Genomic DNA, 23,544 nt, shown 5'->3' with positions numbered 1-23,544 from the left:
GTGGGGACAACTTTGGTGTGGGGTCCATCCTTCGATATAAGGATTTTTTGCGGTCAGGGCCCAGCCCTGTGCCAGGGGCCCCTGGGCACATCCTTTGGCCATTTTCCCTGGGAAAGAAAACTCAGCAGTCCAGGTTCCTGATGTCAGTTTGTAGGGCTCCCTTGGGTCTATCAGGGCAGCACAATTTTGAGGTGGGGACAACTTCGGTGTGGGGTCCATCCTTCGATATAAGGATTTTTTGCAGTCAGGGCCAGGGGCCCCTGGGCACAGTCTTTTTACATTTTCCCTGGGAAAGAAAACTCAGCAGTCCAGGTTCCTGATGTCAGTTTGTAGGGTTCCCTTGGGTCTCTCAGGGCAGCACAAGTTTGAGGTGGGGACAACTTTGGTGTGGGGTCCATCCTTCGATATAAGGATTTTTTGCAGTCAGGGCCAGGGGCCCCTGGGCACATCCTTTTTCCATTTTCCCTGGGAAAGAAAACTCAGCAGTCCAGGTTCCTGATGTCAGTTTGTAGGGCTCCCTTGGGTCTATCAGGGCAGCACAAGTTTGAGGTGGGGAAAATTTCGGTGTGGGGTGCATCCTTCGATATAAGGATTTTTTGCAGTCAGGGCCAGGGACGCCTGGGCACATCCTTTTTCCATTTTCCCTGGGAAAGAAAACTCAACAGTCCAGGTTCCTGATGTCAGTTTGTAGGGCTCCCTTGGGTCTATCAGGGCAGCACAAGTTTGAGGTGGGGACAACTTCGGTGTGGGGTCCATCCTTCGATATAAGGATTTTTTGCAGTCAGGGCCAGGGGCCCCTGGGCACATCCTTTTTCCATTTTCCCTGGGAAAGAAAACTCAGCAGTCCAGGTTCCTGATGTCAGTTTGTAGGGCTCCCTTGGGTCTATCAGGGCAGCACAAGTTTGAGGTGGGGACAACTTCGGTGTGGGGTCCATCCTTCGATATAAGGATTCTTTGCAGTCAGGCCCAGCCCAGGGCCGGGGGCCCCTGGGCACACCCTTTGGCCATTTTCCCTGGGAAAGAAAACTCAGCAGTCCAGGTTCCTGATGTCAGTTGGTAGGGCTCCCTTGGGTCTATCAGGGCATCACAAGTTTGAGGTGGGGACAACTTCGGTGTGGGGTCCATCCTTCGATATAAGGATTCTTTGCAGTCAGGGCCAGGGGACCCTGGGCACATCCTTTTTCCATTTTCCCTGGGAAAGAAAACTCAGCAGTCCAGGTTCCTGATGTCAGTTTGTAGGGCTCCCTTGGGTCTATCAGGGCAGCACAAGTTTGAGGTGCGGACAATTTCGGTGTGGGGTGCATCCTTCGATATAAGGATTCTTTGCAGTCAGGGCTAGGGGCCCCTGGGCACATCCTTTTTCCATTTTCCCTGGGAAAGAAAACTCATCAGTCCAGGTTCCTGATGTCAGTTTGTAGGGCTCCCTTGGGTCTCTCAGGGCAGCACAAGTTTGAGGTGGGGACAACTTCGGTGTGGGGTCCATCCTTCGATATAAGGATTCTTTGCAGTCAGGCCCAGCCCAGGGCCGGGGGCCCCTGGGCACATCCTTTTTCCATTTTCCCTGGGAAAGAAAACTCAGCAGTCCAGGTTCCTGATGTCAGTTTGTAGGGCTCCCTTGGGTCTATCAGTGCAGCACAAGTTTGAGGTGGGGACAACTTTGGTGTGGGGTCCATCCTTCGATATAAGGATTCTTTGCAGTGAAGCCCCAGCCCAGGGCCAGGGGACCCTGGGCACATCCTTTTTCCATTTTCCCTGGGAAAGAAAACTCAGCAGTCCAGGTTCCTGATGTCAGTTTGTAGGGCTCCCTTGGGTCTATCAGAGCAGCACAAGTTTGAGGTGGGGACAACTTTGGTGTGGGGTCCATCCTTCGATATAAGGATTTTTTGCAGTCAGGGCCAGGGGCCCCTTGGGCACATCCTTTTTCCATTTTCCCTGGGAAAGAAAACTCAGCAGTCCAGGTTCCTGATGTCAGTTTGTAGGGCTCCCTTGGGTCTATCAGGGCAGCACAAGTTTGAGGTGGGGACAACTTTGGTGTGGGGTCCATCCTTCGATATAAGGATTTTTTGCAGTCAGGGCCCAGCCCAGTGCCAGAGGCCCCTGTACACATCCTTTGGCCATTTTCCCTGGGAAAGAAAACTCAGCAGTCCAGGTTCCTGATGTCAGTTTGTAGGGCTCCCTTGGGTCTCTCAGGGCAGCACAAGTTTGAGGTGGGGACAACTTCGGTGTGGGGTCCATCCTTCGATATAAGGATATTTTGCTGTCAGGGCCAGGGGCCCCTGGGCACATCCTTTTTCCATTTTCCCTGGGAAAGAAAACTCAGCAGTCCAGGTTCCTGATGTCAGTTTGTAGGGCTCCCTTGGGTCTATCAGGGCAGCACAAGTTTGAGGTGGGGACAACTTCGGTGTGGGGTCCATCCTTCGATATAAGGATTTTTTGCAGTCAGGGCCAGGGGCCCCTTGGGCACATCCTTTTTCCATTTTCCCTGGGAAAGAAAACTCAGCAGTCCAGGTTCCTGATGTCAGTTTGTAGGGCTCCCTTGGGTCTCTCAGGGCAGCACAAGTTTGAGGTGGGGACAACTTCGGTGTGGGGTCCATCCTTCGATATAAGGATTTTTTGCAGTCAGGGCCAGGGGCCCCTGGGCACATCCTTTTTCCATTTTCCCTGGGAAAGAAAACTCAGCAGTCCAGGTTCCTGATGTCAGTTTGTAGGGCTCCCTTGGGTCTATCAGGGCAGCACAAGTTTGAGGTGGGGACAACTTCGGTGTGGGGTCCATCCTTCGATATAAGGATTCTTTGCAGTCAGGGCCAGGGGCCCCTTGGGCACACCCTTTTTCCATTTTCCCTGGGAAAGAAAACTCAGCAGTCCAGGTTCCTGATGTCAGTTTGTAGGGCTCCCTTGGGTCTATCAGGGCAGCACAAGTTTGAGGTGGGGACAACTTTGGTGTGGGCTCCATCCTTCGATATAAGGATTTTTTGCAGTCAGGGCCCAGCCCAGTGCCAGAGGCCCCTGGACACATCCTTTGGCCATTTTCCCTGGGAAAGAAAACTCAGCAGTCCAGGTTCCTGATGTCAGTTTGTAGGGCTCCCTTGGGTCTCTCACGGCAGCACAATTTTGACATGGGGACAACTTCGGTGTGGGGTGCATCCTTCGATATAAGGATTCTTTGCAGTCAGGGCCAGGGGCCCCTGGGCACATCCTTTTTCCGTTTTCCCTGGGAAAGAAAACTCAGCAGTCCAGGTTCCTGATGTCAGTTTGTAGGGTTCCCTTGGGTCTATCAGGGCAGTACAAGTTTGAGGTGGGGACAACTTCGGTGTGGGGTCCATCCTTCGATATATGGATTCTTTGCAGTGAGGTCCCAGCCCAGGGCCAGGGGCCCCTGGGCACATCCTTTTTCCATTTTCCCTGGGAAAGAAAACTCAGCAGTCCAGGTTCCTGATGTCAGTTTGTAGGGCTCCCTTGGGTCTATCAGGGCAGCACAAGTTTGAGGTGGGGACAACTTCGGTGTGGGGTCCATCCTTCGATATAAGGATTTTTTGCAGTCAGGGCCAGGGGCCCCTTGGGCACATCCTTTTTCCATTTTCCCTGGGAAAGAAAACTCAGCAGTCCAGGTTCCTGATGTCAGTTTGTAGGGCTCCCTTGGGTCTATCAGGGCAGCACAAGTTTGAGGTGGGGACAACTTTGGTGTGGGGTCCATCCTTCGATATAAGGATTTTTTGCAGTCAGGGCCCAGCCCAGTGCCAGAGGCCCCTGGACACATCCTTTGGCCATTTTCCCTGGGAAGAAAAACTCAGCAGTCCAGGTTCCTGATGTCAGTTTGTAGGGCTCCCTTGGGTCTATCAGGGCAGCACAAGTTTGAGGTGGGGACAATTTCGGTGTGGGGTGCATCCTTCGATATAAGGATTCTTTGCAGTCAGGGCCAGGGGCCCCTGGGCACATCCTTTTTCCATTTTCCCTGGGAAAGAAAACTCAGCAGTCCAGGTTCCTGATGTCAGTTTGTAGGGTTCCCTTGGGTCTATCAGGGCAGCACAAGTTTGAGGTGGGGACAACTTCGGTGTGGGGTCCATCCTTCGATATAAGGATTCTTTGCAGTGAGGTCCCAGCCCAGGTTCAGGGGCCCCTGGGCACATCCTTTGGCCATTTTCCCTGGGAAAGAAAACTCAGCAGTCCAGGTTCCTGATGTCAGTTTGTAGGGCTCCCTTGGGTGTATCAGGGCAGCACAATTTTGACGTGGGGACAACTTCGGTGTGGGGTGCATCCTTCGATATAAGGATTCTTTGCAGTGAGGTCCCAGCCCAGGGCCGGGGGCCCCTGGGCACATCCTTTTTCCATTTTCCCTGGGAAAGAAAACTCAGCAGTCCAGGTTCCTGATGTCAGTTTGTAGGGCTCCCTTGGGTCTATCAGGGCAGCACAAGTTTGAGGTGGGGACAATTTCGGTGTGGGGTGCATCCTTCGATATAAGGATTTTTTGCAGTCAGGGCCAGGGGCCCCTGGGCACAGTCTTTTTCCATTTTCCCTGGGAAAGAAAACTCAGCAGTCCAGGTTCCTGATGTCAGTTTGTAGGGCTCCCTTGGGTCTATCAGGGCAGCACAAGTTTGAGGTGGGGACAACTTTGGTGTGGGGTCCATCCTTCGATATAAGGATTTTTTGCAGTCAGGGCCAGGGGCCCCTGGGCACATCCTTTGGCAGTTTTCCCTGGGAAAGAAAACTCAGCAGTCCAGGTTCCTGATGTCAGTTTGTAGGGCTCCCTTGGGTCTATCAGGGCAGCACAAGTTTGAGGTGGGGACAACTTCGGTGTGGGGTTCATCCTTCGATATAGGATTTTTTGCAGTCAGGGCCAGGGGCCCCTGGGCACATCCTTTTTCCATTTTCCCTGGGAAAGAAAACTCAGCAGTCCAGGATCCTGATGTCAGTTTGTAGGGCTCCCTTGGGTCTATCAGGGCAGTATAAGTTTGAGGTGGGGACAACTTCGGTGTGGGGTCCATCCTTCGATATATGGATTCTTTGCAGTGAGGTCCCAGCCCAGGGCCAGGGGCCCCTGGGCAAATCCTTTTTCCATTTTCCCTGGGAAAGAAAACTCAGCAGTCCAGGTTCCTGATGTCAGTTTGTAGGGCTCCCTTGGGTCTATCAGGGCAGCACAAGTTTGAGGTGGGGACATCTTCGGTGTGGGGTCCATCCTTCGATATAAGGATATTTTGCAGTCAGGGCCAGGGGCCCCTGGGCACATCCTTTTTCCATTTTCCCTGGGAAAGAAAACTCAGCAGTCCAGGTTCCTGATGTCAGTTTGTAGGGCTCCCTTGGGTCTATCAGGGCAGCACAAGTTTGAGGTGGGGACAACTTCGGTGTGGGGTGCATCCTTCGATATAAGGATTTTTTGCAGTCAGGGCCTGGGGACCCCGGGTACAACCTTTAGCCATTTTCCCTGGGAAAGAAAACTCAGCAGTCCAGGTTCCTGATGTCAGTTGGTAGGGCTCCCTTGGGTCTATCAGGGCAGCACAAGTTTGAGGTGGGGACAACTTCGGTGTGGGGTCCATCCTTCGATATAAGGATTCTTTGCAGTCAGGGCCAGGGGCCCCTGGGCACATCCTTTTTCCATTTTCCCTGGGAAAGAAAACTCAGCAGTCCAGGTTCCTGATGTCAGTTTGTAGGGCTCCCTTGGGTGTATCAGGGCAGCACAATTTTGAGGTGGGGACAACTTCGGTGTGGGGTCCATCCTTCGATATAAGGATTCTTTGCAGTCAGGCCCAGCCCAGGGCCGGGGGCCCCTGGGCACATCCTTTTTCCATTTTCCCTGGGAAAGAAAACTCAGCAGTCCAGGTTCCTGATGTCAGTTTGTAGGGCTCCCTTGGGTCTATCAGGGCAGCACAAGTTTGAGGTGGGGACAACTTTGGTGTGGGGTCCATCCTTCGATATAAGGATTTTTTGCAGTCAGGGCCAGGGGCCTCTGGGCACAAACTTTTTCCATTTTCCCTGGGAAAGAAAACTCAGCAGTCCAGGTTCCTGATGTCAGTTTGTAGGGTTCCCTTGGGTCTATCAGGGCAGCACAAGTTTGAGGTGGGGACAACTTCGGTGTGGGGTCCATCCTTCGATATAAGGATTCTTTGCAGTGAGGTCCCAGCCCAGGTTCAGGGGCCCCTGGGCACATCCTTTGGCCATTTTCCCTGGGAAAGAAAACTCAGCAGTCCAGGTTCCTGATGTCAGTTTGTAGGGCTCCCTTGGGTCTATCAGGGCAGCACAAGTTTGAGGTGGGGACAACTTCGGTGTGGGGTCCATCCTTCGATATAGGATTTTTTGCAGTCAGGGCCAGGGGCCCCTGGGCACATCCTTTTTCCATTTTCCCTGGGAAAGAAAACTCAGCAGTCCAGGATCCTGATGTCAGTTTGTAGGGCTCCCTTGGGTCTATCAGGGCATTTTAATTTTGAGGTGGGGACAACTTCGGTGTGGGGTCCATCCTTCGATATAAGGATTCTTTGCAGTGAGGTCCCAGCCCAGGGCCAGGGGCCCCTGGGCAAATCCTTTTTCCATTTTCCCTGGGAAAGAAAACTCAGCAGTCCAGGTTCCTGATGTCAGTTTGTAGGGCTCCCTTGGGTGTATCAGGGCAGCACAAGTTTGAGGTGGGGACAACTTCGGTGTGGGGTCCATCCTTCGATATAAGGATATTTTGCAGTCAGGGCCAGGGGCCCCTGGGCACATCCTTTTTCCATTTTCCCTGGGAAAGAAAACTCAGCAGTCCAGGTTCCTGATGTCAGTTTGTAGGGCTCCCTTGGGTCTATCAGGGCAGCACAAGTTTGAGGTGGGGACAACTTTGGTGTGGGGTCCATCCTTCGATATAAGGATTCTTTGCAGTGATGTCCCAGCCCAGGGGCAGGGGCCCCTGGGCACATCCTTTTTCCATTTCCCCCGGAAAAGGAAACTCAGCAGTCCAGGTTCCTGATGTCAGTTTGTAGGGCTGCCTTGGGTCTATCAGGGCAGCAGAAGTTTGAGGTGGGGACAACTTTGGTGTGGGGTCCATCCTTCGATATAAGGATTTTTTGCAGTCAGGGCCAGGGGCCCCTGGGCACATCCTTTTTCCATTTTCCCTGGGAAAGAAAACTCAGCAGTCCAGGTTCCTGATGTCAGTTTGTAGGGCTCCCTTGGGTCTATCAGGGCAGCACAAGTTTGAGGTGGGGACAACTTCGGTGTGGGGTCCATCCTTCGATATAAGGATTCTTTGCAGTGAGGTCCCAGCCCAGGTTCAGGGGCCCCTGGGCACATCCTTTGGCCATTTTCCCTGGGAAAGAAAACTCAGCAGTCCAGGTTCCTGATGTCAGTTTGTAGGGCTCCCTTGGGTCTATCAGGGCAGCACAAGTTTGAGGTGGGGACAACTTCGGTGTGGGGTCCATCCTTCGATATAGGATTTTTTGCAGTCAGGGCCAGGGGCCCCTGGGCACATCCTTTTTCCATTTTCCCTGGGAAAGAAAACTCAGCAGTCCAGGATCCTGATGTCAGTTTGTAGGGCTCCCTTGGGTCTATCAGGGCAGTATAAGTTTGAGGTGGGGACAACTTCGGTGTGGGGTCCATCCTTCGATATAAGGATTCTTTGCAGTGAGGTCCCAGTCCAGGGCCAGGGGCCCCTGGGCAAATCCTTTTTCCATTTTCCCTGGGAAAGAAAACTCAGCAGTCCAGGTTCCTGATGTCAGTTTGTAGGGCTCCCTTGGGTGTATCAGGGCAGCACAAGTTTGAGGTGGGGACAACTTCGGTGTGGGGTCCATCCTTCGATATAAGGATATTTTGCAGTCAGGGCCAGGGGCCCCTGGGCACATCCTTTTTCCATTTTCCCTGGGAAAGAAAACTCAGCAGTCCAGGTTCCTGATGTCAGTTTGTAGGGCTCCCTTGGGTCTATCAGGGCAGCACAAGTTTGAGGTGGGGACAACTTTGGTGTGGGGTCCATCCTTCGATATAAGGATTCTTTGCAGTGATGTCCCAGCCCAGGGGCAGGGGCCCCTGGGCACATCCTTTTTCCATTTCCCCCGGAAAAGGAAACTCAGCAGTCCAGGTTCCTGATGTCAGTTTGTAGGGTTGCCTTGGGTCTATCAGGGCAGCAGAAGTTTGAGGTGGGGACAACTTTGGTGTGGGGTCCATCCTTCGATATAAGGATTTTTTGCAGTCAGGGCCAGGGGCCCCTGGGCACACCCTTTTTCCATTTTCCCTGGGAAAGAAAACTCAGCAGTCCAGGTTCCTGATGTCAGTTTGTAGGGCTCCCTTGGGTCTATCAGGGCAGCACAAGTTTGAGGTGGGGACAACTTCGGTGTGGGGTGCATCCTTCGATATAAGGATTTTTTGCAGTCAGGGCCTGGGGACCCCGGGTACAACCTTTAGCCATTTTCCCTGGGAAAGAAAACTCAGCAGTCCAGGTTCCTGATGTCAGTTGGTAGGGCTCCCTTGGGTCTATCAGGGCAGCACAAGTTTGAGGTGGGGACAACTTCGGTGTGGGGTCCATCCTTCGATATAAGGATTCTTTGCAGTCAGGGCCAGGGGCCCCTGGGCACATCCTTTTTCCATTTTCCCTGGGAAAGAAAACTCAGCAGTCCAGGTTCCTGATGTCAGTTTGTAGGGCTCCCTTGGGTCTATCAGGGCAGCACAAGTTTGAGGTGGGGACAACTTCGGTGTGGGGTCCATCCTTCAATATAAGGATTCTTTGCAGTGAGGTCCCAGCCCAGGGCCAGGGGCCCCTGGACACATCCTTTTTCCATTTTCCCTGGGAAAGAAAACTCAGCAGTCCAGGTTCCTGATGTCAGTTTGTAGGGCTCCCTTGGGTCTATCAGGGCAGCACAAGTTTGAGGTGGGGACAACTTCGGTGTGGGGTCCATCCTTCGATATAAGGATTCTTTGCAGTCAGTCCCAGCCCAGGGCCGGGGGCCCCTGGGCACATCCTTTTTCCATTTTCCCTGGGAAAGAAAACTCAGCAGTCCAGGTTCCTGATGTCAGTTTGTAGGGCTCCCTTGGGTCTATCAGGGCAGCACAAGTTTGAGGTGGGGACAACGTCGGTGTGGGGTCCATCCTTCGATATAAGGATTCTTTGCAGTGAGGTCCCAGCCCAGGGCCAGGGGCCCCTGGGCACATCCTTTTTCCATTTTCCCTGGGAAAGAAAACTCAGCAGTCCAGGTTCCTGATGTCAGTTTGTAGGGTTCCCTTGGGTCTATCAGGGCAGCACAAGTTTGAGGTGGGGACAACTTCGGTGTGGGGTCCATCCTTCGATATAAGGATTCTTTGCAGTCAGGGCCAGGGGCCCCTGGGCACATCCTTTGGCAGTTTTACCTGGGAAAGAAAACTCAGCAGTCCAGGTTCCTGATGTCAGTATGTAGGGCTCCCTTGGGTCTATCAGGGCAGTACAAGTTTGAGGTGGGGACAACGTCGGTGTGGGGTCCATCCTTCGATATATGGATTCTTTGCAGTGAGGTCCCAGCCCAGGGCCAGGGGCCCCTGGGCACATCCTTTTTCCATTTTCCCTGGGAAAGAAAACTCAGCAGTCCAGGTTCCTGATGTCAGTTTGTAGGGCTCCCTTGGGTCTCTCAGGGCAGCACAAGTTTGAGGTGGGGACAACTTCGGTGTGGGGTCCATCCTTCGATATAAGGATATTTTGCTGTCAGGGCCAGGGGCCCCTGGGCACATCCTTTTTCCATTTTCCCTGGGAAAGAAAACTCAGCAGTCCAGGTTCCTGATGTCAGTTTGTAGGGCTCCCTTGGTTCTATCAGGGCAGCACAAGTTTGAGGTGGGGACAACTTTGATGTGGGGTCCATCCTTCGATATAAGGATTTTTTGCAGTCAGGGCCCAGCCCCGTGCCAGAGGCCCCTGGACACATCCTTTGGCCATTTCCCCTGGATAAGAAAACTCAGCAGTCCAGGTTCCTGATGTCAGTTTGTAGGGCTCCCTTGGGTCTCTCAGGGCAGCACAATTTTGACGTGGGGACAACTTCGGTGTGGGGTGCATCCTTCGATATATGGATTCTTTGCAGTCAGGCCCAGCCAAGGGCCGGGGGCCCCTGGGCACATCCTTTTTCCATTTTCCCTGGGAAAGAAAACTCAGCAGTCCAGGTTCCTGATGTCAGTTTGTAGGGCTCCCTTGGGTCTATCAGGGCAGCACAAGTTTGAGGTGGGGACAACTTCGGTGTGGGGTGCATCCTTCGATATAAGGATTTTTTGCAGTCAGGGCCAGGGGCCCCTGGGCACATCCTTTTTCCATTTTCCCTGGGAAAGAAAACTCAGCAGTCCAGGTTCCTGATGTCAGTTTGTAGGGCTCCCTTGGGTCTATCAGGGCAGCACAAGTTTGAGGTGGGGACAACTTTGGTGTGGGGTCCATCCTTCGATATAAGGATTCTTTGCAGTCACGGCCAGGGGCCCCTGGGCACAAACTTTTTCCATTTTCCCTGGGAAAGAAAACTCAGCAGTCCAGGTTCCTGATGTCAGTTTGTAGGGCTCCCTTGGGTCTATCAGGGCAGTACAAGTTTGAGGTGGGGACAACTTCGGTGTGGGGTCCATCCTTCGATATATGGATTCTTTGCAGTGAGGTCCCAGCCCAGGGTCAGGGGCCCCTGGGCACATCCTTTTTCCATTTTCCCTGGGAAAGAAAACTCAGCAGTCCAGGTTCCTGATGTCAGTTTGTAGGGCTCCCTTGGGTCTATCAGGGCAGCACAAGTTTGAGGTGGGGACAACTTCGGTGTGGGGTCCATCCTTCGATATAAGGATATTTTGCTGTCAGGGCCAGGGGCCCCTGGGTACAACCTTTTTCCATTTTCCCTGGGAAAGAAAACTCAGCAGTCCAGGTTCCTGATGTCAGTTTGTAGGGCTCCCTTGGGTCTCTCAGGGCAGCACAAGTTTGAGGTGGGGACAACTTTGGTGTGGGGTCCATCCTTCGATATAAGGATTTTTTGCAGTCAGGGCCAGGGGCCCCTGGGCACATCCTGTTTCCATTTTTCCTGGGAAAGAAAACTCAGCAGTCCAGGTTCCTGATGTCTGTTTGTAGGGCTCCCTTGGGTCTATCAGGGCAGCACAAGTTTGAGGTGGGGACAACTTCGGTGTGGGGTCCATCCTTCGATATAAGGATTTTTTGCAGTCAGGGCCAGGGGCCCCTTGGGCACATCCTTTTTCCATTTTCCCTGGGAAAGAAAACTCAGCAGTCCAGGTTCCTGATGTCAGTTTGTAGGGCTCCCTTGGGTCTCTCACGGCAGCACAATTTTGACATGGGGACAACTTCGGTGTGGGGTGCATCCTTCGATATAAGGATTCTTTGCAGTCAGGCAAAGCCCAGGGCCGGGGGCCCCTGGGCACATCCTTTTTCCATTTTCCCTGGGAAAGAAAACTCAGCAGTCCAGGTTCCTGATGTCAGTTTGTAGGGCTCCCTTGGGTCTATCAGGGCAGCACAAGTTTGAGGTGGGGACAACTTTGGTGTGGGGTCCATCCTTCGATATAAGGATATTTTGCTGTCAGGGCCAGGGGCCCCTGGGCACATCCTTTGGCAGTTTTCCCTGGGAAAGAAAACTCAGCAGTCCAGGTTCCTGATGTCAGTTTGTAGGGCTCCCTTGGGTCTATCAGGGCAGCACAAGTTTGAGGTGGGGACAACTTCGGTGTGGGGTGCATCCTTCGATATAAGGATTCTTTGCAGTCAGGGCCAGGGGCCCCTGGGCACATCCTTTTTCCATTTTCCCTGGGAAAGAAAACTCAGCAGTCCAGGTTCCTGATGTCAGTTTGTAGGGCTCCCTTGGGTCTCTCACGGCAGCACAATTTTGACATGGGGACAACTTCGGTGTGGGGTGCATCCTTCGATATAAGGATTCTTTGCAGTCAGGCCCAGCCCAGGGCCGGGGGCCCCTGGGCACATCCTTTTTCCATTTTCCCTGGGAAAGAAAACTCAGCAGTCCAGGTTCCTGATGTCAGTTTGTAGGGCTCCCTTGGGTCTATCAGGGCAGCACAAGTTTGAGGTGGGGACAACTTTGGTGTGGGGTCCATACTTCGATATATGGATTCTTTGCAGTCAGGGCCAGGGGCCCCTGGGCACATCCTTTTTCCATTTTCCCTGGGAAAGAAAACTCAGCAGTCCAGGTTCCTGATGTCAGTTTGTAGGGCTCCCTTGGGTCTATCAGGGCAGCACAAGTTTGAGGTGGGGACAACTTTGGTGTGGGGTCCATCCTTCGATATAAGGATTTTTTGCAGTCAGGGCCAGGGGCCCCTGGGCACATCCTTTGGCAGTTTTCCCTGGGAAAGAAAACTCAGCAGTCCAGGTTCCTGATGTCAGTTTGTAGGGCTCCCTTGGGTCTATCAGGGCAGCACAAGTTTGAGGTGGGGACAACTTTGATGTGGGGTCCATCCTTCGATATAAGGATTTTTTGCAGTCAGGGCCCAGCCCCGTGCCAGAGGCCCCTGGACACATCCTTTTTCCATTTTCCCTGGGAAAGAAAACTCAGCAGTCCAGGTTCCTGATGTCAGTTTGTAGGGCTCCCTTGGGTCTATCAGGGCAGCACAAGTTTGAGGTGGGGACAACGTCGGTGTGGGGTCCATCCTTCGATATAAGGATTCTTTGCAGTGAGGTCCCAGCCCAGGGCCAGGGGCCCCTGGGCACATCCTTTTTCCATTTTCCCTGGGAAAGAAAACTCAGCAGTCCAGGTTCCTGATGTCACTTTGTAGGGTTCCCTTGGGTCTATCAGGGCAGCACAAGTTTGAGGTGGGGACAACTTCGGTGTGGGGTCCATCCTTCGATATAAGGATTCTTTGCAGTCAGGGCCAGGGGCCCCTGGGCACATCCTTTGGCAGTTTTACCTGGGAAAGAAAACTCAGCAGTCCAGGTTCCTGATGTCAGTATGTAGGGCTCCCTTGGGTCTATCAGGGCAGTACAAGTTTGAGGTGGGGACAACGTCGGTGTGGGGTCCATCCTTCGATATATGGATTCTTTGCAGTGAGGTCCCAGCCCAGGGCCAGGGGCCCCTGGGCACATCCTTTTTCCATTTTCCCTGGGAAAGAAAACTCAGCAGTCCAGGTTCCTGATGTCAGTTTGTAGGGCTCCCTTGGGTCTCTCAGGGCAGCACAAGTTTGAGGTGGGGACAACTTCGGTGTGGGGTCCATCCTTCGATATAAGGATATTTTGCTGTCAGGGCCAGGGGCCCCTGGGCACATCCTTTTTCCATTTTCCCTGGGAAAGAAAACTCAGCAGTCCAGGTTCCTGATGTCAGTTTGTAGGGCTCCCTTGGTTCTATCAGGGCAGCACAAGTTTGAGGTGGGGACAACTTTGATGTGGGGTCCATCCTTCGATATAAGGATTTTTTGCAGTCAGGGCCCAGCCCCGTGCCAGAGGCCCCTGGACACATCCTTTGGCCATTTCCCCTGGATAAGAAAACTCAGCAGTCCAGGTTCCTGATGTCAGTTTGTAGGGCTCCCTTGGGTCTCTCAGGGCAGCACAATTTTGACGTGGGGACAACTTCGGTGTGGGGTGCATCCTTCGATATATGGATTCTTTGCAGTCAGGCCCAGCCCAGGGCCGGGGGCCCCTGGGCACATCCTTTTTCCATTTTCCCTGGGAAAGAAAACTCAGCAGTCCAGGTTCCTGATGTCAGTTTGTAGGGCTCCCTTGGGTCTATCAGGGCAGCACAAGTTTGAGGTGGGGACAACTTCGGTGTGGGGTGCATCCTTCGATATAAGGATTTTTTGCAGTCAGGGCCAGGGGCCCCTGGGCACATCCTTTTTCCATTTTCCCTGGGAAAGAAAACTCAGCAGTCCAGGTTCCTGATGTCAGTTTGTAGGGCTCCCTTGGGTCTATCAGGGCAGCACAAGTTTGAGGTGGGGACAACTTTGGTGTGGGGTCCATCCTTCGATATAAGGATTCTTTGCAGTCACGGCCAGGGGCCCCTGGGCACAAACTTTTTCCATTTTCCCTGGGAAAGAAAACTCAGCAGTCCAGGTTCCTGATGTCAGTTTGTAGGGCTCCCTTGGGTCTATCAGGGCAGTACAAGTTTGAGGTGGGGACAACTTCGGTGTGGGGTCCATCCTTCGATATATGGATTCTTTGCAGTGAGGTCCCAGCCCAGGGTCAGGGGCCCCTGGGCACATCCTTTTTCCATTTTCCCTGGGAAAGAAAACTCAGCAGTCCAGGTTCCTGATGTCAGTTTGTAGGGCTCCCTTGGGTCTATCAGGGCAGCACAAGTTTGAGGTGGGGACAACTTCGGTGTGGGGTCCATCCTTCGATATAAGGATATTTTGCTGTCAGGGCCAGGGGCCCCTGGGTACAACCTTTTTCCATTTTCCCTGGGAAAGAAAACTCAGCAGTCCAGGTTCCTGATGTCAGTTTGTAGGGCTCCCTTGGGTCTCTCAGGGCAGCACAAGTTTGAGGTGGGGACAACTTTGGTGTGGGGTCCATCCTTCGATATAAGGATTTTTTGCAGTCAGGGCCAGGGGCCCCTGGGCACATCCTGTTTCCATTTTTCCTGGGAAAGAAAACTCAGCAGTCCAGGTTCCTGATGTCTGTTTGTAGGGCTCCCTTGGGTCTATCAGGGCAGCACAAGTTTGAGGTGGGGACAACTTCGGTGTGGGGTCCATCCTTCGATATAAGGATTTTTTGCAGTCAGGGCCAGGGGCCCCTTGGGCACATCCTTTTTCCATTTTCCCTGGGAAAGAAAACTCAGCAGTCCAGGTTCCTGATGTCAGTTTGTAGGGCTCCCTTGGGTCTCTCACGGCAGCACAATTTTGACATGGGGACAACTTCGGTGTGGGGTGCATCCTTCGATATAAGGATTCTTTGCAGTCAGGCAAAGCCCAGGGCCGGGGGCCCCTGGGCACATCCTTTTTCCATTTTCCCTGGGAAAGAAAACTCAGCAGTCCAGGTTCCTGATGTCAGTTTGTAGGGCTCCCTTGGGTCTATCAGGGCAGCACAAGTTTGAGGTGGGGACAACTTTGGTGTGGGGTCCATCCTTCGATATAAGGATATTTTGCTGTCAGGGCCAGGGGCCCCTGGGCACATCCTTTGGCAGTTTTCCCTGGGAAAGAAAACTCAGCAGTCCAGGTTCCTGATGTCAGTTTGTAGGGCTCCCTTGGGTCTATCAGGGCAGCACAAGTTTGAGGTGGGGACAACTTCGGTGTGGGGTGCATCCTTCGATATAAGGATTCTTTGCAGTCAGGGCCAGGGGCCCCTGGGCACATCCTTTTTCCATTTTCCCTGGGAAAGAAAACTCAGCAGTCCAGGTTCCTGATGTCAGTTTGTAGGGCTCCCTTGGGTCTCTCACGGCAGCACAATTTTGACATGGGGACAACTTCGGTGTGGGGTGCATCCTTCGATATAAGGATTCTTTGCAGTCAGGCCCAGCCCAGGGCCGGGGGCCCCTGGGCACATCCTTTTTCCATTTTCCCTGGGAAAGAAAACTCAGCAGTCCAGGTTCCTGATGTCAGTTTGTAGGGCTCCCTTGGGTCTATCAGGGCAGCACAAGTTTGAGGTGGGGACAACTTTGGTGTGGGGTCCATCCTTCGATATAAGGATTTTTTGCAGTCAGGGCCAGGGGCCCCTGGGCACATCCTTTGGCAGTTTTCCCTGGGAAAGAAAACTCAGCAGTCCAGGTTCCTGATGTCAGTTTGTAGGGCTCCCTTGGGTCTATCAGGGCAGCACAAGTTTGAGGTGGGGACAACTTTGGTGTGGGGTCCATCCTTCGATATAAGGATTTTTTGCAGTCAGGGCCAGGGGCCTCTGGGCACAAACTTTTTCCATTTTCCCTGGGAAAGAAAACTCAGCAGTCCAGGTTCCTGATGTCAGTTTGTAGGGTTCCCTTGGGTCTATCAGGGCATCACAATTTTGAGGTGGGGACAACTTTGGTGTGGGCTCCATCCTTCGATATAAGGATTCTTTGCAGTCAGGGCCAGGGGCCCCTGGGCACATCCTTTTTCCATTTTCCCTGGGAAAGAAAACTCAGCAGTCCAGGTTCCTGATGTCAGTTTGTAGGGCTCCCTTGGGTCTATCAGGGCAGCACAAGTTTGAGGTGGGGACAACTTCGGTGTGGGGTCCATCCTTCGATATAAGGATTCTTTGCAGTCAGGGCCAGGGGCCCCTGGGCACATCCTTTTTCCATTTTCCCTGGGAAAGAAAACTCAGCAGTCCAGGTTCCTGATGTCAGTTTGTAGGGCTCCCTTGGGTCTATCAGGGCAGCACAAGTTTGAGGTGGGGACAACTTCGGTGTGGGGTCCATCCTTCGATATAAGGAATCTTTGCAGTGAGGTCCCAGCCCAGGGCCGGGGGCCCCTGGGCACATCCTTTTTCCATTTTCCCTGGGAAAGAAAACTCAGCAGTCCAGGTTCCTGATGTCAGTTTGTAGGGCTCCCTTGGGTCTATCAGGGCAGCACAAGTTTGAGGTGTGGACAACTTCGGTGTGGGGTCCATCCTTCGATATAAGGATTCTTTGCAGTCAGGGCCAGGGGCCCCTGGGCACATCCTTTTTCCATTTTCCCTGGGAAAGAAAACTCAGCAGTCCAGGTTCCTGATGTCAGTTTGTAGGGCTCCCTTGGGTCTATCAGGGCAGCACAAGTTTGAGGTGTGGACAACTTCGGTGTGGGGTCCATCCTTCGATATAAGGATTCTTTGCAGTCAGGGCCAGGGGCCCCTGGGCACATCCTTTTTCCATTTTCCCTGGGAAAGAAAACTCAGCAGTCCAGGTTCCTGATGTCAGTTTGTAGGGCTCCCTTGGGTCTATCAGGGCAGCACAAGTTTGAGGTGGGGACAACTTTGGTGTGGGGTCCATCCTTCGATATAAGGATTCTTTGCAGTGAGGTCCCAGCCCAGGGCCAGGGGCCCCCGGGCACATCCTTTGGCGGTTTTCCCTGGGAAAGAAAACTCAGCAGTCCAGGTTCCTGATGTCAGTTTGTAGGGCTCCCTTGGGTCTATCAGGGCAGCACAAGTTTGAGGTGGGGACAACTTTGGTGTGGGGTCCATCCTTCGATATAAGGATTTTTTGCGGTCAGGGCCCAGCCCTGTGCCAGGGGCCCCTGGGCACATCCTTTGGCCATTTTCCCTGGGAAAGAAAACTCAGCAGTCCAGGTTCCTGATGTCAGTTGGTAGGGCTCCCTTGGGTCTATCAGGGCAGCACAAGTTTGAGGTGGGGACAACTTCGGTGTGGGGTCCATCCTTCGATATAAGGATTCTTTGCAGTCAGGGCCAGGGGCCCCTGGGCACATCCTTTTTCCATTTTCCCTGGGAAAGAAAACTCAGCAGTCCAGGTTCCTGATGTCAGTTTGTAGGGCTCCCTTGGGTCTATCAGGGCAGCACAAGTTTGAGGTGGGGACAACTTCGGTGTGGGGTCCATCCTTCGATATAAGGATTCTTTGCAGTCAGGCCCAGCCCAGGGCCGGGGGCCCCTGGGCACATCCTTTTTCCATTTTCCCTGGGAAAGAAAACTCAGCAGTCCAGGTTCCTGATGTCAGTTTGTAGGGCTCCCTTGGGTGTATCAGGGCAGCACAAGTTTGAGGTGGGGACAACTTCGGTGTGGGGTCCATCCTTCGATATAAGGATATTTTGCAGTCAGGGCCAGGGGCCCCTGGGCACATCCTTTTTCCATTTTCCCTGGGAAAGAAAACTCAGCAGTCCAGGTTCCTGATGTCAGTTTGTAGGGCTCCCTTGGGTCTATCAGGGCAGCACAAGTTTGAGGTGGGGACAACTTTGGTGTGGGGTCCATCCTTCGATATAAGGATTCTTTGCAGTGATGTCCCAGCCCAGGGGCAGGGGCCCCTGGGCACATCCTTTTTCCATTTCCCCCGGAAAAGGAAACTCAGCAGTCCAGGTTCCTGATGTCAGTTTGTAGGGCTGCCTTGGGTCTATCAGGGCAGCAGAAGTTTGAGGTGGGGACAACTTTGGTGTGGGGTCCATCCTTCGATATAAGGATTTTTTGCAGTCAGGGCCAGGGGCCCCTGGGCACATCCTTTTTCCATTTTCCCTGGGAAAGAAAACTCAGCAGTCCAGGTTCCTGATGTCAGTTTGTAGGGCTCCCTTGGGTCTATCAGGGCAGCACAAGTTTGAGGTGGGGACAACTTCGGTGTGGGGTCCATCCTTCGATATAAGGATTCTTTGCAGTGAGGTCCCAGCCCAGGTTCAGGGGCCCCTGGGCACATCCTTTGGCCATTTTCCCTGGGAAAGAAAACTCAGCAGTCCAGGTTCCTGATGTCAGTTTGTAGGGCTCCCTTGGGTCTATCAGGGCAGCACAAGTTTGAGGTGGGGACAACTTCGGTGTGGGGTCCATCCTTCGATATAGGATTTTTTGCAGTCAGGGCCAGGGGCCCCTGGGCACATCCTTTTTCCATTTTCCCTGGGAAAGAAAACTCAGCAGTCCAGGATCCTGATGTCAGTTTGTAGGGCTCCCTTGGGTCTATCAGGGCAGTATAAGTTTGAGGTGGGGACAACTTCGGTGTGGGGTCCATCCTTCGATATAAGGATTCTTTGCAGTGAGGTCCCAGTCCAGGGCCAGGGGCCCCTGGGCAAATCCTTTTTCCATTTTCCCTGGGAAAGAAAACTCAGCAGTCCAGGTTCCTGATGTCAGTTTGTAGGGCTCCCTTGGGTGTATCAGGGCAGCACAAGTTTGAGGTGGGGACAACTTCGGTGTGGGGTCCATCCTTCGATATAAGGATATTTTGCAGTCAGGGCCAGGGGCCCCTGGGCACATCCTTTTTCCATTTTCCCTGGGAAAGAAAACTCAGCAGTCCAGGTTCCTGATGTCAGTTTGTAGGGCTCCCTTGGGTCTATCAGGGCAGCACAAGTTTGAGGTGGGGACAACGTCGGTGTGGGGTCCATCCTTCGATATAAGGATTCTTTGCAGTGAGGTCCCAGCCCAGGGCCAGGGGCCCCTGGGCACATCCTTTTTCCATTTTCCCTGGGAAAGAAAACTCAGCAGTCCAGGTTCCTGATGTCAGTTTGTAGGGCTCCCTTGGGTCTCTCAGGGCAGCACAAGTTTGAGGTGGGGACAACTTCGGTGTGGGGTCCATCCTTCGATATAAGGATTTTTTGCAGTCAGGGCCAGGGGCCCCTGGGCACATCCTTTTTCCATTTTCCCTGGGAAAGAAAACTCAGCAGTCCAGGTTCCTGATGTCAGTTTGTAGGGCTCCCTTGGGTCTATCAGGGCAGCACAAGTTTGAGGTGGGGACAACTTCGGTGTGGGGTCCATCCTTCGATATAAGGATTCTTTGCAGTCAGGGCCAGGGGCCCCTTGGGCACACCCTTTTTCCATTTTCCCTGGGAAAGAAAACTCAGCAGTCCAGGTTCCTGATGTCAGTTTGTAGGGCTCCCTTGGGTCTATCAGGGCAGCACAAGTTTGAGGTGGGGACAACTTTGGTGTGGGCTCCATCCTTCGATATAAGGATTTTTTGCAGTCAGGGCCCAGCCCAGTGCCAGAGGCCCCTGGACACATCCTTTGGCCATTTTCCCTGGGAAAGAAAACTCAGCAGTCCAGGTTCCTGATGTCAGTTTGTAGGGCTCCCTTGGGTCTCTCACGGCAGCACAATTTTGACATGGGGACAACTTCGGTGTGGGGTGCATCCTTCGATATAAGGATTCTTTGCAGTCAGGGCCAGGGGCCCCTGGGCACATCCTTTTTCCGTTTTCCCTGGGAAAGAAAACTCAGCAGTCCAGGTTCCTGATGTCAGTTTGTAGGGTTCCCTTGGGTCTATCAGGGCAGTACAAGTTTGAGGTGGGGACAACTTCGGTGTGGGGTCCATCCTTCGATATATGGATTCTTTGCAGTGAGGTCCCAGCCCAGGGCCAGGGGCCCCTGGGCACATCCTTTTTCCATTTTCCCTGGGAAAGAAAACTCAGCAGTCCAGGTTCCTGATGTCAGTTTGTAGGGCTCCCTTGGGTCTATCAGGGCAGCACAAGTTTGAGGTGGGGACAACTTCGGTGTGGGGTCCATCCTTCGATATAAGGATTTTTTGCAGTCAGGGCCAGGGGCCCCTTGGGCACATCCTTTTTCCATTTTCCCTGGGAAAGAAAACTCAGCAGTCCAGGTTCCTGATGTCAGTTTGTAGGGCTCCCTTGGGTCTATCAGGGCAGCACAAGTTTGAGGTGGGGACAACTTTGGTGTGGGGTCCATCCTTCGATATAAGGATTTTTTGCAGTCAGGGCCCAGCCCAGTGCCAGAGGCCCCTGGACACATCCTTTGGCCATTTTCCCTGGGAAGAAAAACTCAGCAGTCCAGGTTCCTGATGTCAGTTTGTAGGGCTCCCTTGGGTCTATCAGGGCAGCACAAGTTTGAGGTGGGGACAATTTCGGTGTGGGGTGCATCCTTCGATATAAGGATTCTTTGCAGTCAGGGCCAGGGGCCCCTGGGCACATCCTTTTTCCATTTTCCCTGGGAAAGAAAACTCAGCAGTCCAGGTTCCTGATGTCAGTTTGTAGGGTTCCCTTGGGTCTATCAGGGCAGCACAAGTTTGAGGTGGGGACAACTTCGGTGTGGGGTCCATCCTTCGATATAAGGATTCTTTGCAGTGAGGTCCCAGCCCAGGTTCAGGGGCCCCTGGGCACATCCTTTGGCCATTTTCCCTGGGAAAGAAAACTCAGCAGTCCAGGTTCCTGATGTCAGTTTGTAGGGCTCCCTTGGGTGTATCAGGGCAGCACAATTTTGACGTGGGGACAACTTCGGTGTGGGGTGCATCCTTCGATATAAGGATTCTTTGCAGTGAGGTCCCAGCCCAGGGCCGGGGGCCCCTGGGCACATCCTTTTTCCATTTTCCCTGGGAAAGAAAACTCAGCAGTCCAGGTTCCTGATGTCAGTTTGTAGGGCTCCCTTGGGTCTATCAGGGCAGCACAAGTTTGAGGTGGGGACAACTTCGGTGTGGGGTCCATCCTTCGATATAAGGATTCTTTGCAGTCAGGGCCAGGGGCCCCTGGGCACATGCTTTTTCCATTTCCCCCGGAAAAGGAAACACAGCAGTCCAGGTTCCTGATGTCAGTTTGTAGGGCTGCCTTGGGTCTATCAGGGCAGCAGAAGTTTGAGGTGGGGACAACTTTGGTGTGGGGTCCATCCTTCGATATAAGGATTTTTTGCAGTCAGGGCCAGGGGCCCCTGCGCACATCCTTTTTCCATTTTCCCTGGGAAAGAAAACTCAGCAGTCCAGGTTCCTGATGTCAGTTTGTAGGGCTCCCTTGGGTCTATCAGGGCAGCACAAGTTTGAGGTGGGGACAACTTCGGTGTGGGGTCCATCCTTCGATATAAGGATTCTTTGCAGTGAGGTCCCAGCCCAGGGCCAGGGGCCTCTGGGCACATCCTGTTTCCATTTTTCCTGGGAAAGAAAACTCAGCAGTCCAGGTTCCTGATGTCAGTTTGTAGGGCTCCCTTGGGTCTATCAGGGCAGCACAAGTTTGAGGTGGGGACAACTTCGGTGTGGGGTCCATCCTTCGATATAAGGATTCTTTGCAGTGAGGTCCCAGCCCAGGGCCGGGGGCCCCTGGGCACATCCTTTTTCCATTTTCCCTGGGAAAGAAAACTCAGCAGTCCAGGTTCCTGATGTCAGTTTGTAGGGCTCCCTTGGGTCTATCAGGGCAGCACAAGTTTGAGGTGGGGACAACTTTGGTGTGGGGTCCATCCTTCGATATAAGGATATTTTGCTGTCAGGGCCAGGGGCCCCTGGGCACATCCTTTGGCAGTTTTCCCTGGGAAAGAAAACTCAGCAGTCCAGGTTCCTGATGTCAGTTTGTAGGGCTCCCTTGGGTCTATCAGGGCAGCACAAGTTTGAGGTGGGGACAATTTCGGTGTGGGGTGCATCCTTCGATATAAGGATTTTTTGCAGTCAGGGCCAGGGGCCCCTGGGCACAGTCTTTTTCCATTTTCCCTGGGAAAGAAAACTCAGCAGTCCAGGTTCCTGATGTCAGTTTGTAGGGCTCCCTTGGGTCTATCAGGGCAGCACAAGTTTGAGGTGGGGACAACTTTGGTGTGGGGTCCATCCTTCGATATAAGGATTTTTTGCAGTCAGGGCCAGGGGCCCCTGGGCACATCCTTTGGCAGTTTTCCCTGGGAAAGAAAACTCAGCAGTCCAGGTTCCTGATGTCAGTTTGTAGGGCTCCCTTGGGTCTATCAGGGCAGCACAAGTTTGAGGTGGGGACAACTTCGGTGTGGGGTTCATCCTTCGATATAGGATTTTTTGCAGTCAGGGCCAGGGGCCCCTGGGCACATCCTTTTTCCATTTTCCCTGGGAAAGAAAACTCAGCAGTCCAGGATCCTGATGTCAGTTTGTAGGGCTCCCTTGGGTCTATCAGGGCAGTATAAGTTTGAGGTGGGGACAACTTCGGTGTGGGGTCCATCCTTCGATATATGGATTCTTTGCAGTGAGGTCCCAGCCCAGGGCCAGGGGCCCCTGGGCAAATCCTTTTTCCATTTTCCCTGGGAAAGAAAACTCAGCAGTCCAGGTTCCTGATGTCAGTTTGTAGGGCTCCCTTGGGTCTATCAGGGCAGCACAAGTTTGAGGTGGGGACATCTTCGGTGTGGGGTCCATCCTTCGATATAAGGATATTTTGCAGTCAGGGCCAGGGGCCCCTGGGCACATCCTTTTTCCATTTTCCCTGGGAAAGAAAACTCAGCAGTCCAGGTTCCTGATGTCAGTTTGTAGGGCTCCCTTGGGTCTATCAGGGCAGCACAAGTTTGAGGTGGGGACAACTTCGGTGTGGGGTCCATCCTTCGATATAAGGATTCTTTGCAGTGAGGTCCCAGCCCAGGGCCAGGGGCCTCTGGGCACATCCTTTTTCCATTTTCCCTGGGAAAGAAAACTCAGCAGTCCAGGTTCCTGATGTCAGTTTGTTGGGCTCCCTTGGGTCTATCAGGGCAGCACAAGTTTCAGGTGGGGACAACTTCGGTGTGGGCTCCATCCTTCGATATAAGGATTTTTTGCAGTCAGGGCCAGGGGCCCCTGGACACATCCTTTTTCCATTTTCCCTGGGAAAGAAAACTCAGCAGTCCAGGTTCCTGATGTCAGTTTGTAGGGCTCCCTTGGGTCTATCAGGGCAGCACAAGTTTGAGGTGGGGACAACTTCGGTGTGGGGTCCATCCTTCAATATAAGGATTCTTTGCAGTGAGGTCCCAGCCCAGGGCCAGGGGCCCCTGGACACATCCTTTTTCCATTTTCCCTGGGAAAGAAAACTCAGCAGTCCAGGTTCCTGATGTCAGTTTGTAGGGCTCCCTTGGGTCTATCAGGGCAGCACAAGTTTGAGGTGGGGACAACGTCGGTGTGGGGTCCATCCTTCGATATAAGGATTCTTTGCAGTGAGGTCCCAGCCCAGGGCCAGGGGCCCCTGGGCACATCCTTTTTCCATTTTCCCTGGGAAAGAAAACTCAGCAGTCCAGGTTCCTGATGTCAGTTTGTAGGGCTCCCTTGGGTCTCTCAGGGCAGCACAAGTTTGAGGTGGGGACAACTTCGGTGTGGGGTCCATCCTTCGATATAAGGATTTTTTGCAGTCAGGGCCAGGGGCCCCTGGGCACATCCTTTTTCCATTTTCCCTGGGAAAGAAAACTCAGCAGTCCAGGTTCCTGATGTCAGTTTGTAGGGCTCCCTTGGGTCTATCAGGGCAGCACA

This window comes from Lonchura striata, chromosome 33 (genome assembly GCF_046129695.1).
Source record: "Lonchura striata isolate bLonStr1 chromosome 33, bLonStr1.mat, whole genome shotgun sequence".
NCBI classification, from domain to species: Eukaryota; Metazoa; Chordata; class Aves; order Passeriformes; family Estrildidae; genus Lonchura; species Lonchura striata.
The sequence above is the reverse complement of the archived record's forward strand: the minus strand, read 5'-3'. Positions refer to the sequence as shown.